The sequence below is a fragment of the Halictus rubicundus genome, chromosome 16 (genome assembly GCF_050948215.1).
Source record: "Halictus rubicundus isolate RS-2024b chromosome 16, iyHalRubi1_principal, whole genome shotgun sequence".
Taxonomy (NCBI): domain Eukaryota; kingdom Metazoa; phylum Arthropoda; class Insecta; order Hymenoptera; family Halictidae; genus Halictus; species Halictus rubicundus.
The window spans coordinates 8,710,552-8,720,850 of NC_135164.1; positions in this window are offsets into that span (position 1 = coordinate 8,710,552).

Here is a 10,299-nt window from a genome sequence, read left to right on the forward strand (position 1 = left end):
TCGAATTTCAATGTTGCGAGGAATGTTTGTCCGGTGTGTCCAGGTGCACCGAGAGATAATCGCGAACCAGAGATAACCGCTAGATCCAGTCGTCGACGAAAGGACCAAATCAAACAAATTTTTATTCCCGAAATCGGAGTAGATCGTCTCGAGTCGATCGGGAGAGGTTCGCGATGCGTTAAATTCATCCTAACTAGCTTCTGTAAATATCTCTGTTGGACCAGATCGATCGTTCGAAGAGTATTTAATGATCTTAGCAACAACGGTTCGACGAGTCTGCTCGAGACCGGTTACGGTATCACCGAGCCCGAAGACGAGCTGCGAAAACGTACGAAGCGGGGTCTACGAGGGTCGTAGCCTCGACGACGACACCGTGCGAAATTCTAAAAGCCGTGGAAATCCAATTGGCCAGATTCCCAATCTCGGTGTACCTGGGCGTCCCACGAATCAAATCGGGCTCGAATCGGTAGTTCGATTCACGGCGTGTCTCAACATTTCGTTCGAATTCCTATTGGAGAAGTCGTTGTGGTGATCGTACGATCGTGGCTATCACGGACCGATCTCATGGCTCGGGTGAGAGCCGGCTGGTAGATCCGCGAGATAGGTCGGCCCTAATTCGTAGATTAGAAGCGGCGCACCGCGATTCCGCTCGTCGTGGAAGGAAACGAGTCTCGGACGAGCGAATCGAGGAACCGATCGAGCAGGATAACGCGATTCTTGTCGCCTGTCCGTCGGTAACGCCTCGAGCACTCTGGAAGGACTCCTTTCCTTTTCGTCGGAATGGATTCGGCGAGCCGAAAGCGAAAAGCCACCGTCGCCGAACGAACCTGCTGAAATCTGGACCGTCTGTGCCGGACATGCATCCAGAATTTCGTTTGTGCTCAGGCAAATTGGTTTTTCCGAACGCTTTCCCTGCGACACGGAAGAAAACGTCAACAGGGAGAGTGTGTGAGAGAGAGTTATTTTCCGCTGAACGTACAGGGATTATAGTTCCGAGATTGAAAATATTGATACGGATCTCTCTGATGCAGTTTTAATGGGAGATCGGCGCTGCACTCTGGAAAAAGCCCGCACCTTGTTTTCCGGTTACACGAGTGCTCGATCTCATTCACGTTCGTTCGGCGTTCGGTCGATGACTGTACACGCGACTGCGACGGTGTTAGGTAGCGTTTAAGGCGATGCTACACTCTGAGGATACTGAATCATTGTACATGTATATACACAAATCGAGAGAACAAAAATAAAAAGGATGATACGACCGAGCGAGTCGGATTACTTTTCCTCGAAGGGGTTTGTCCCCCTTTTTCTTTTCTTCCTTTCTTCTTTCACCCTCTGCCGTTCGAGGATCGAATGTAAGTCAGTAGGGTGCATGACAACTAGACTGCTATGACGAAAATAGGTAGCCGCGACTTGAAACGGCGGACAAAGAAAAAATCGAAGGGTATAGATGTTCGGTTGTAACGTGAATTTGTTCGGTTGCAAATGTAAATTTTTTATTTCGGACGATGCGGTTTCGTCTCGTTTCAAATGTGCGTAACTGCGGATTTTTTGCATTTGTAATAGAAACGAGTAAACGCATTTTGAAACTGTGCGGAACATTAAAAAGATTTTAATTATTAAAGGAATAGTCTATTTGGTTTCGATTCGGTCGAGTATTTTTCGCTTGCAGATATGTATGAAAATTTTACAGCGGACTTACATTTACGTTGAAAATGTAATCTCTCGTCCTGCTACGGAATTATTAATACTAAATAATTCTCTTGCGAGTCTGATCAGAGTAAACGTTTATTTACGATGAATGAAGCGAACTCCCGTTTCATCTGCTAGATTATTAACGATAAAGTAGCTTCAATGAACAGGGTTACGACAGAAATTGTGAGGGAAGACACGAAACTGTGAAATCGAGGTGTTTGTAGCGTCGAGCAGAATTTAATTTAGTTCAATGTATGCAACTTTAATTATCACGCAACGAAAAGCACTCGTTTTGAGAGTAATCGTGTGGAACAGTGAAAAATTTCATTTTCCCTCTCACGTTTTCCAAGAGCCTTATTCTTCTCGAACAGAATGCTGAAAGACACTTTTAATTGGATCGAAAAGATCAAGCAACGCATAAATAAATTAATCCTCGCTCGAACACGGGTGGATCAAGGACAAACAACGGCAAAGGTTGAAAATAAGTCTGCCCCCAGATATCGTACCGGAAGCAAATTGAAAAATAGATGTCGATGCTATGTTGAACCTCAATTAGGAAAAGAATAAATTGTACAAACTTTACAATAATAAATGTATATTTTATTCGATTCTCCGTGAAGCAATACCAGAAAATATTTCTTTTTCTGGCGATTTTGTTTTGTCTTCTTTATGTAATAGATTTCGTTTATTTAATCTTTTTAGGAGTGTTGTTGGATTCTAAAAGATGCATTTCTTAACATGTACCAGCAATTTTCGTTTCTCAAAATAATAAAATTTAGCAACATCCAGGAAGCCATTTTTTCAAACAAGCTCTGTATTTAATGCTAGATCGTCGAATATAAAATATCCCAGTTGTCTGAAAAATCAGTTTAGGGTAAAGGCAGTAGTTACAAGCTAGAGTATTGATTTTCGTCCGAGCGGTTGTCCGTTCTTCGTATGTAAAATGGAATTCTGGACAACAAAAAAGGAAAGTCCCGATAACACCTAGATTTTCATCTTGCAAGCCAGCGAAGATAGAAGTAAATCGATCGAGGGGGTTTCATAAATATTTTGGTCACGCGTCTCGAAGATGTAGCTTCGAGGAAATGTACACAACGTTAACCTCTTGGCTGTGACGGGCGATTTGTAAAGTATGCACAAACATTTTTAAACATTTTATCGGTCTCGCACCTTTTCAAGCGAACGGTTTCATGTTTTGCTTCGAAAGATTACGTCATGTTTCTGGTGTTACTATTTCTTCGGTGCTTCGCTTATAAATGCACAGCTTAATAATATTCTAATGAAAGTTTTATCGTGTTCTAGAAATTTGCCTGATATGATCTGACAAAAAATTTGTATTGCTTCAAAATCAATGTAAAATGGTTAAGTTTCCACTACATACGTTAATCAACGATGATAAATTTGTCTCTGCGACGTTATTTTAAGGGGGTTAAGTCGCGTGAGTCAGGGGCATATTTTCGTTATTCGTTCGAAGTGAATAAATTATTAGTGTAGATAACTCGTCGCGAGAATTTCTGTTAAAAGTGACACGTTCTGAGGGGGTGACAGTCTGGAACGCTTTCCGTACAGGGGTGGCTCGTCGCAAAAGAGGAGATTGCACGTTAACGAACGTCACCGGAAGTTGTCGGATGTAAACTCGATTGCCTGTCTGAATGAAACGCGGCAGCCACGGATAGACTTTCTGGAACCGTTGTGACAGAACTACGGGAAGCAATCTGTTGCTTAGTTTCCATTCACGCTACAGCTCATCTCGGCGTAGGGGGAGGGGAAGAAATATCGTTAACGTAAACGATACGCAGGATAGGATCCTTTACAACGATCATTAACGCCCCATTGTATGAACTCGCACAATATTTCCGTTCCACGATCGATGCTGCTCGCGACTGAGACAAAAGAAATCCTTCTATATTAGGTTATCCCAATAGTTGCGTTTTCAAGCCATGCGCACGATCCGAATTCAGAATAGGTTCTCCATTAAGTCAATTCGTATTTCAGTCTACTAATTGTAAGTCGAATTTTCAAGTGACGATTTCATCCCCTTCAAAATGCCCGTGAATTCATGTAAATACATGTCCTCCAAAGTTTCGTAATTTTTTGTTTTTCTTAAAAATTGTTAGTACTGTCACATACGCCACCTCAAATTACATACAAGTACCATTAGTTCTGACGTCTATTAGTAAGCAGCAGAAACCTATTCAATAAAAAATGCGAAGGACATGATTGGTCTGGTTGCGAAATTGTAATCCCCGATAAAAGAGCGCAGCGCGGCGGGTCCGCGAAAGTTTTCGGAACTAATAATTAACTGCCGTAAAACAAGGTAATGTTGATGACGTTGACGTGTAGGCGCCGAGCAGGATCCATGGTTTAGTTCTCGAGCCATGGAGATTGTCGGGCAGTTTGCGCCGGTGGGAGCGGAATATTCGAAATTCCATTTCTGCGGGCATCCCGCGATTCATTACCTCGAATTTCCTCGAGGCCGACTCGATATTATCCCCCGGCATCCCCAATGCCGCCCCTGTTTCTCCGGCTGCGCATCGATCGAATCGGATAATTATAACGGCGCGATTACCGGTGCGGTTTGAATGACAATTACACGAGCGAGAATTTCTCTAAAAGCAGGAGGGATCGATGCATCTGCACGTGAAATGCTCGCGATTGCGGCCGCACGCGATCGCGTCAGTGGCCATCGGCCCTTTAAGCAGACGCACGGAAATTCGTTGTAATATCTGAGAGGGTTGATCAGCAAACGCTTATCGCTAATTGAAGAGACATCGGCCGGGAGCAAACGTGGCCTGCAGAGTTTTCGATGAATTGTTGTAAACTGGTTCTTTGATTGCGATACAATTCTCGCGTGATTGATTTCGTGTGTTCCACAGTGTCGCCGCGACCTTGCTCGTCCATTGACGTGTGCGAAACAGAATACAAATCAAAGCAAATGTTATTGGAATTCTGGTTTCACTCGTTTCATAATTAATCAAAGTAGAAACTAGGACTGCGGATATTTGTGCAGAATAAAACTCAATTGCACGTAACAGTGGCAAAGCAGAAATTTATTTCCATTCTTAATGATTTTTACTGAAAATTTTTTACGTTTACTTGACATTTTAATATTCATTCAAAATCCCCAGTCTAGTAAAGGTTCCAATAAAATTCAATTTATTCGAATGTATCACGATAAAAATGAATTTCGAAATCTGCTCGAAGTTTCTGGGAGCGTAAAGTTGTACAAATATTGGATTTATATTGTACAATAATGTTCCGAGTTTAAACATTAGATGTTCATCGTCACACGTGCACAACGAAACAACGGCAAGAATAATTATGTTGGAAATTAAAGGGAAAGTTGGAATGAAACTCGTTAATTTACAGTGGGAAGTGAAATAGCTGTCCGACCAGTATTGGCTTTTTCTACTTACCGCGGACCTCGACGATTACGCAACGTTCGTTACTTTTATTATTATTATCGTTGTTCTCCATTCATCGATTTATTACTAATTATTACGAAAAAGGGACAACACGTTATAACGCCATCAATTTTCTGATGGGTTGATTAAAAAATTCTTGAATATAATGTTTATTATATTTTGTGTTCTTGGTCGAATTCGAGACTGTGTCAACTTTATTTCAATGCATCTCAAACATGTTAACCAAAATATTTTCTATCAAATTAACACAAAATAGAAAGGTTAGTATATCTGCCAGATCAGCAAGTTCTGCAAGGTGACGAAATATTCTCGTAGATTACAATCAGCGAAGATAATACGCCTGGCTTTAGGTACTACTCACTTTCGTCGTAGAATTTACAAAATTAATTTAGTTGACCTTTCGACACGCGACACCCACTTTTCGTTGTTATTTAAACAATATTTAACGAGAACTTCTCCCCAGGAGCTACAGAAAATGGTTTCTCAGAATTCATTGGATCTAGGACCCCGGAGTTTCAAACAAACTGCATTCAAAGACCGGTGCTCCGTTGCTAGGAGAGCCTCTATTCAAACGGTGAATACATTGATTAAGAAAGTCGGTCCCTTGAGAAAACAATGTGCGCCCATTCTGCTTTCGTTCATTTTTTAACACAATTTCAAGTTTTTCTGACAATATCTTTTTCACATTTTACAAGAGGACACCGTCGCATTTCATAGAATGCTATGAGTCAACTGCGGGTTTGATGCATCCGTAACAACAACCAGTACAACAAATGCAAAACAGTAAAAGCAGTTAAAGCATTTAAATGTTGTATTATTTCCCATGGCTCGAAGTCAATACAGACCGTTTTTGTTATGCATAAAAATCCGCAGTTCAATTACCAATTATCACTATTATCACTATCTATTCTATCTGTTCTCTCCGCTGTCCGTCTTGTTTCTATTCCTGTTACTATCGCTATTATTTCATCAACGTTTAACACGCTACTGTATTACGTCCTCGTCTTCGTTCGTAGCAGACGTTCACGCAATTATAGTAACGCTCGGTACTAATTCGGATAATAGGGGCTCAGTTAGGGTTCGTTTAATCTTCGACAATATTGTTCCAATAAACGCGTTCAAGAGAACGGGGTTCTACCGTCGAGGAGTTTAAGGAGCGAGATCTTTCTCTGATCCTGAAGCGAGCGAAAGGTAACGGCTGGTGAATCGTGACCATATTGCCGTTTCTGGAGCGAACTCTTACCGGGGGAATTCAGTATTGCATTTAGCGCGAAATTGCTTCTCTCTTTGCGAAGTTATTGGTCGCGCAGGAGGAGGCGGTCGAAGAAGGAGCGCTGTTTGGCGAACGAAGGTCGCAGGCCAGCACAGCGGCCGCTGCGAAAGAACGGCGAACAGCGGTTGACGCGTATTGTCGTACACCTAATCGTATTTCAGTTTGCTGGATCCATCTGGTTCGATGGTTCGAATCAGACTGAATGTTCGTTCGGTTTGATCAATAAAAGTAGCGCGCAGGCGTCCTCGCCGGCTGGTACATGAAAGCCTCCGGGAGTCCTTGCTCCTGTATCTCTGCCCTGATCAGGAATGGATTGATAATAGCGAAGAGGTCGGGCTGGTGAGGACAGACGATAATGCATACCGAAGACAAAAAAATCTCCGATTTCGTTGCTATCATGCGACCCAAGTTCCCCGTCCCCTTCGTGAAAGGTTACATGGGTGTGCATTTCGTTTTTGAATATTTTATTGTTCCGCGAACAATATTTTTTGTTGCGGGCGAAAAATCAGAAGGAACTGTTCCTGGTTCCTGGTCTCCGAAGAGGTTGCACATTCCTTCGCGCAGGACGAAAGTATTTGTGGAAAATTGATTAGGTTATAATTATTCATCTTGTCCAGCGAACTTCGTCATTTAATATTTGAAGCCGATACAGACGCAGATCGGAAGCTGACAAAGTGGGAAATATTCGAAAAATATGATATTTTCGTGGGCTCTCAGGCACTCATGGGCAACATTTTAGCTAAAAATTTTAAGAAAAGATTATTCATTATTTTTCTGACGAATATATTCAACATAGCTTGTCCGTGAGGTTTTATTACAGGAAGTTCATTCGTCACCTATAGGCTACTCGAAACTCGATGTTCTAGCGGCGGGAAGTAATGCGATGGGCATTATCATGACAGTGACAGTGACGTTTTAGCTTATCTTTAACCAGAACATTTGACAGTAGAAGGCAGCGCCGTGCCGTCATCTAACTGACTTTGGAGAGGCATCTGTCAGGCACGGTGAGTTCTAATAAGAAGACAAAATTCGTATAATGTTATTCAAACAAATAACAAAGCGCTGCTAATACACGAGAAGAATGTGTAAAGCATTTGTAAAAAATAGTCATCTTCATCAGTGGGATAATTTTTCTAATGGCTGATTTTCACTTACCTCGTGACACTACTGCTAAGAATTCGTTAGTAATTTTAATAAATCGTAAATATTTTGAATATAATTTGTCTTTCATTAAACGGGAAATAATGTAGCTTCCCGCTTCGACCATGCATTGTACTATGATACAGGTATACTAGAAGATAAGCGATGGATTAGTATAATGTCGACCATTTTTATCAGATAAGATATATTTCCAAATCACTGGTCAACGTTCAGTATCAAATGTAGTGAAGCACTGGGTGCCAGTCAAAATGAAGGAAAGTCGTTTGAATATACTTTTAATTGCTATTGTGTGTAGCGTACCTTTAATATTAGGTAATTATACAATACTGTACGTATATTATTCAAGCTCTATAGAATTTATGAAAATGATATTAAACGTTTACTTGTAATGTGATTTGTTCACAGCCATTGATGAACTGTCAATTGATATGAATAAAGCGTACTGCTTTCAATTCCGATGGGTAACACCGACAATTAACAGTAGGCCTGAAAAGAATAATTGCACAGGACAGAAGGGTATCCCTTGTATTGAACCATTATACACAGGTAATCATTATCAGAATTAAAAACTTACAAATTTCTGGGTTGCCAAGGAGAAGTTTAACACATTCTTAAAGTTGACAATTTCAAATTTAACAAATTACAGATTATGTAAACATGACTGAACTCTGGGCTACAGAGAATATAACTAGCCTCTGTGATCTAGGAACTGGTGACGTTTGTTTAAAGCATACTGTAACATTCAATAACGAGAGTAAGGTGTTTATATAAGCTGAAAAAAAAAGAAAAATATAAAGACCTAACAAACCAAATTTAATTGTAGTTGTGAACGCATCTTTCTTTTGTGGCAAAATAATAGAGGATCAGGTAACATCTATAACATCAGGATGCTATCAAGAAAAAGTAAGATAGTGTTCTATTAAATAAAGGATCTTGATTACACCACTGAATTACTGAATAATGCATACAAGGAACAATTTATGTCACTTACACGTTCTTTTATAGAGAGATGGTTATACAATCGAGATCTGTGCTTGCCGGTCTAGAAGAGGAACAGAGCCTTGCAACGCATCAATTTCAATAAATTATTCCTACTTTATATTGCTAATACTTTTCTTTGTTTACGCCTATAAATATTAATGAATTCGTGACATCTTGGAATAAAATTGTACGAAATAAATTGTATAAATTGAATAGATACGAACAAATCAAAGTAGCAGTTATTTAACGCAAAATTCTCCAACAGAAAGTTTTAGTGCATTCCAATTACGAGAGTAGAGCTAACTTAATTTCGAAATGTGCGAGTTTAATTGTGTCAACAAAACAGATACACTTTCAATTCGTTAAATGAAAATAATTCGGTGACGGTTCTGTGATAATTCGATACTTTTTTATTTAGTAACACTTTTGCAATAGCGTGCAATTGTATGTTCAATTAGTAAAATTTCAATCTGTTCAGATCATTTTGAATTAACATGTACAGAAAGGTAACTGTTTGTGTGATTGATTTCGATTTGTCTGACCAAGGTGTTCACTCATTTCCGCAATGGGAATTCAATTTTCTCATTTTCCTGTTTCCTCGTTGCACCACTGGGGAGGAGGAGAACCCGGGGCTTTTTGTTTTCCACGGAGAGGATATCGTTCTATGATTGCCAGACATTCTCATTTTCCTAACGGCGCGCGTGGCTTCCTTTTATTGTTCACCGCTTGGATGACGAAAATTGAAGAGAAAACGGTCCTGACCAGCGACGCGCACAGTCAAGCCCGTGTATTCGACTGTGAGTCAATTTATCCGCGTGTATGCGATCCAACTTTACGCGTGTGTTGGCTGCGGGAAGAAAGATGCTTCTCCACCGGCATCAATAAAATGCAGCGGATGCAGTCGCCGTTGAATTTGTAACCGCGACGGATATTCGTGGAATTTCGAGTATCCTACCGGCGCACGATAAATTCTGTTCGCGATTAATGGTATTTAGAGCGTCAAATCCACCAGCAAGATTGCAATTTTGCTCGTCGTCTCCTGTCCTAGCCGATTTCAATTTCACCATGTTTCATTTTCCGTTCCGCCGCTGCTAAACGTTTCATCTTCTCGGCGAAGCATTCGGTATTACTTTCCCTCTGAGGAAAACATTGCCTAATTATTTGCATTAGAGGACACCTGGCCGATGACTTTAATATGTATATTGCCAAGAAGATCCTGGATAACTTTTTGTTATAATTTAATAAACGATTTCTTATTTTTCAAGATATTTAATTAGTGTAGAGGTCAAATGAAACTGTTTAACTTCTACAGATACTACATATTCTAGAATTTGGAGCGTATTTGCTTGTTTAATTGACGATTCGGTAGAACCTCGATTATCCGAACTAATGAATTCTCCAATATTCAAATACGTGTTTCACATGTGCATAATTTAATCTCGGGGGATTCATATACAAACACGATTTATTGCACAACTCGGTAACGATATAATCCCGCAGCTAGGTAACTGTTCCATTATCATACATTATCCAACAGTGATGTTCTACTGATTAATACGATTAGTAGACGTTCGTATCAATCAGTACAAGCGAGAATCGAGTCTCTACTGTTTCGGATCATTTTTATAACTAAACAATTGACGACGTTCGGGACCATTCACTGCTTTATTTGTCAACTTTTTTGGAACATACATTTGAAGGTATCTTGGTCTTGTTCCTAATGCAGATGCTGTTTTTTTTTTTTTTTTTTAGTTAATTCGCCAGAAA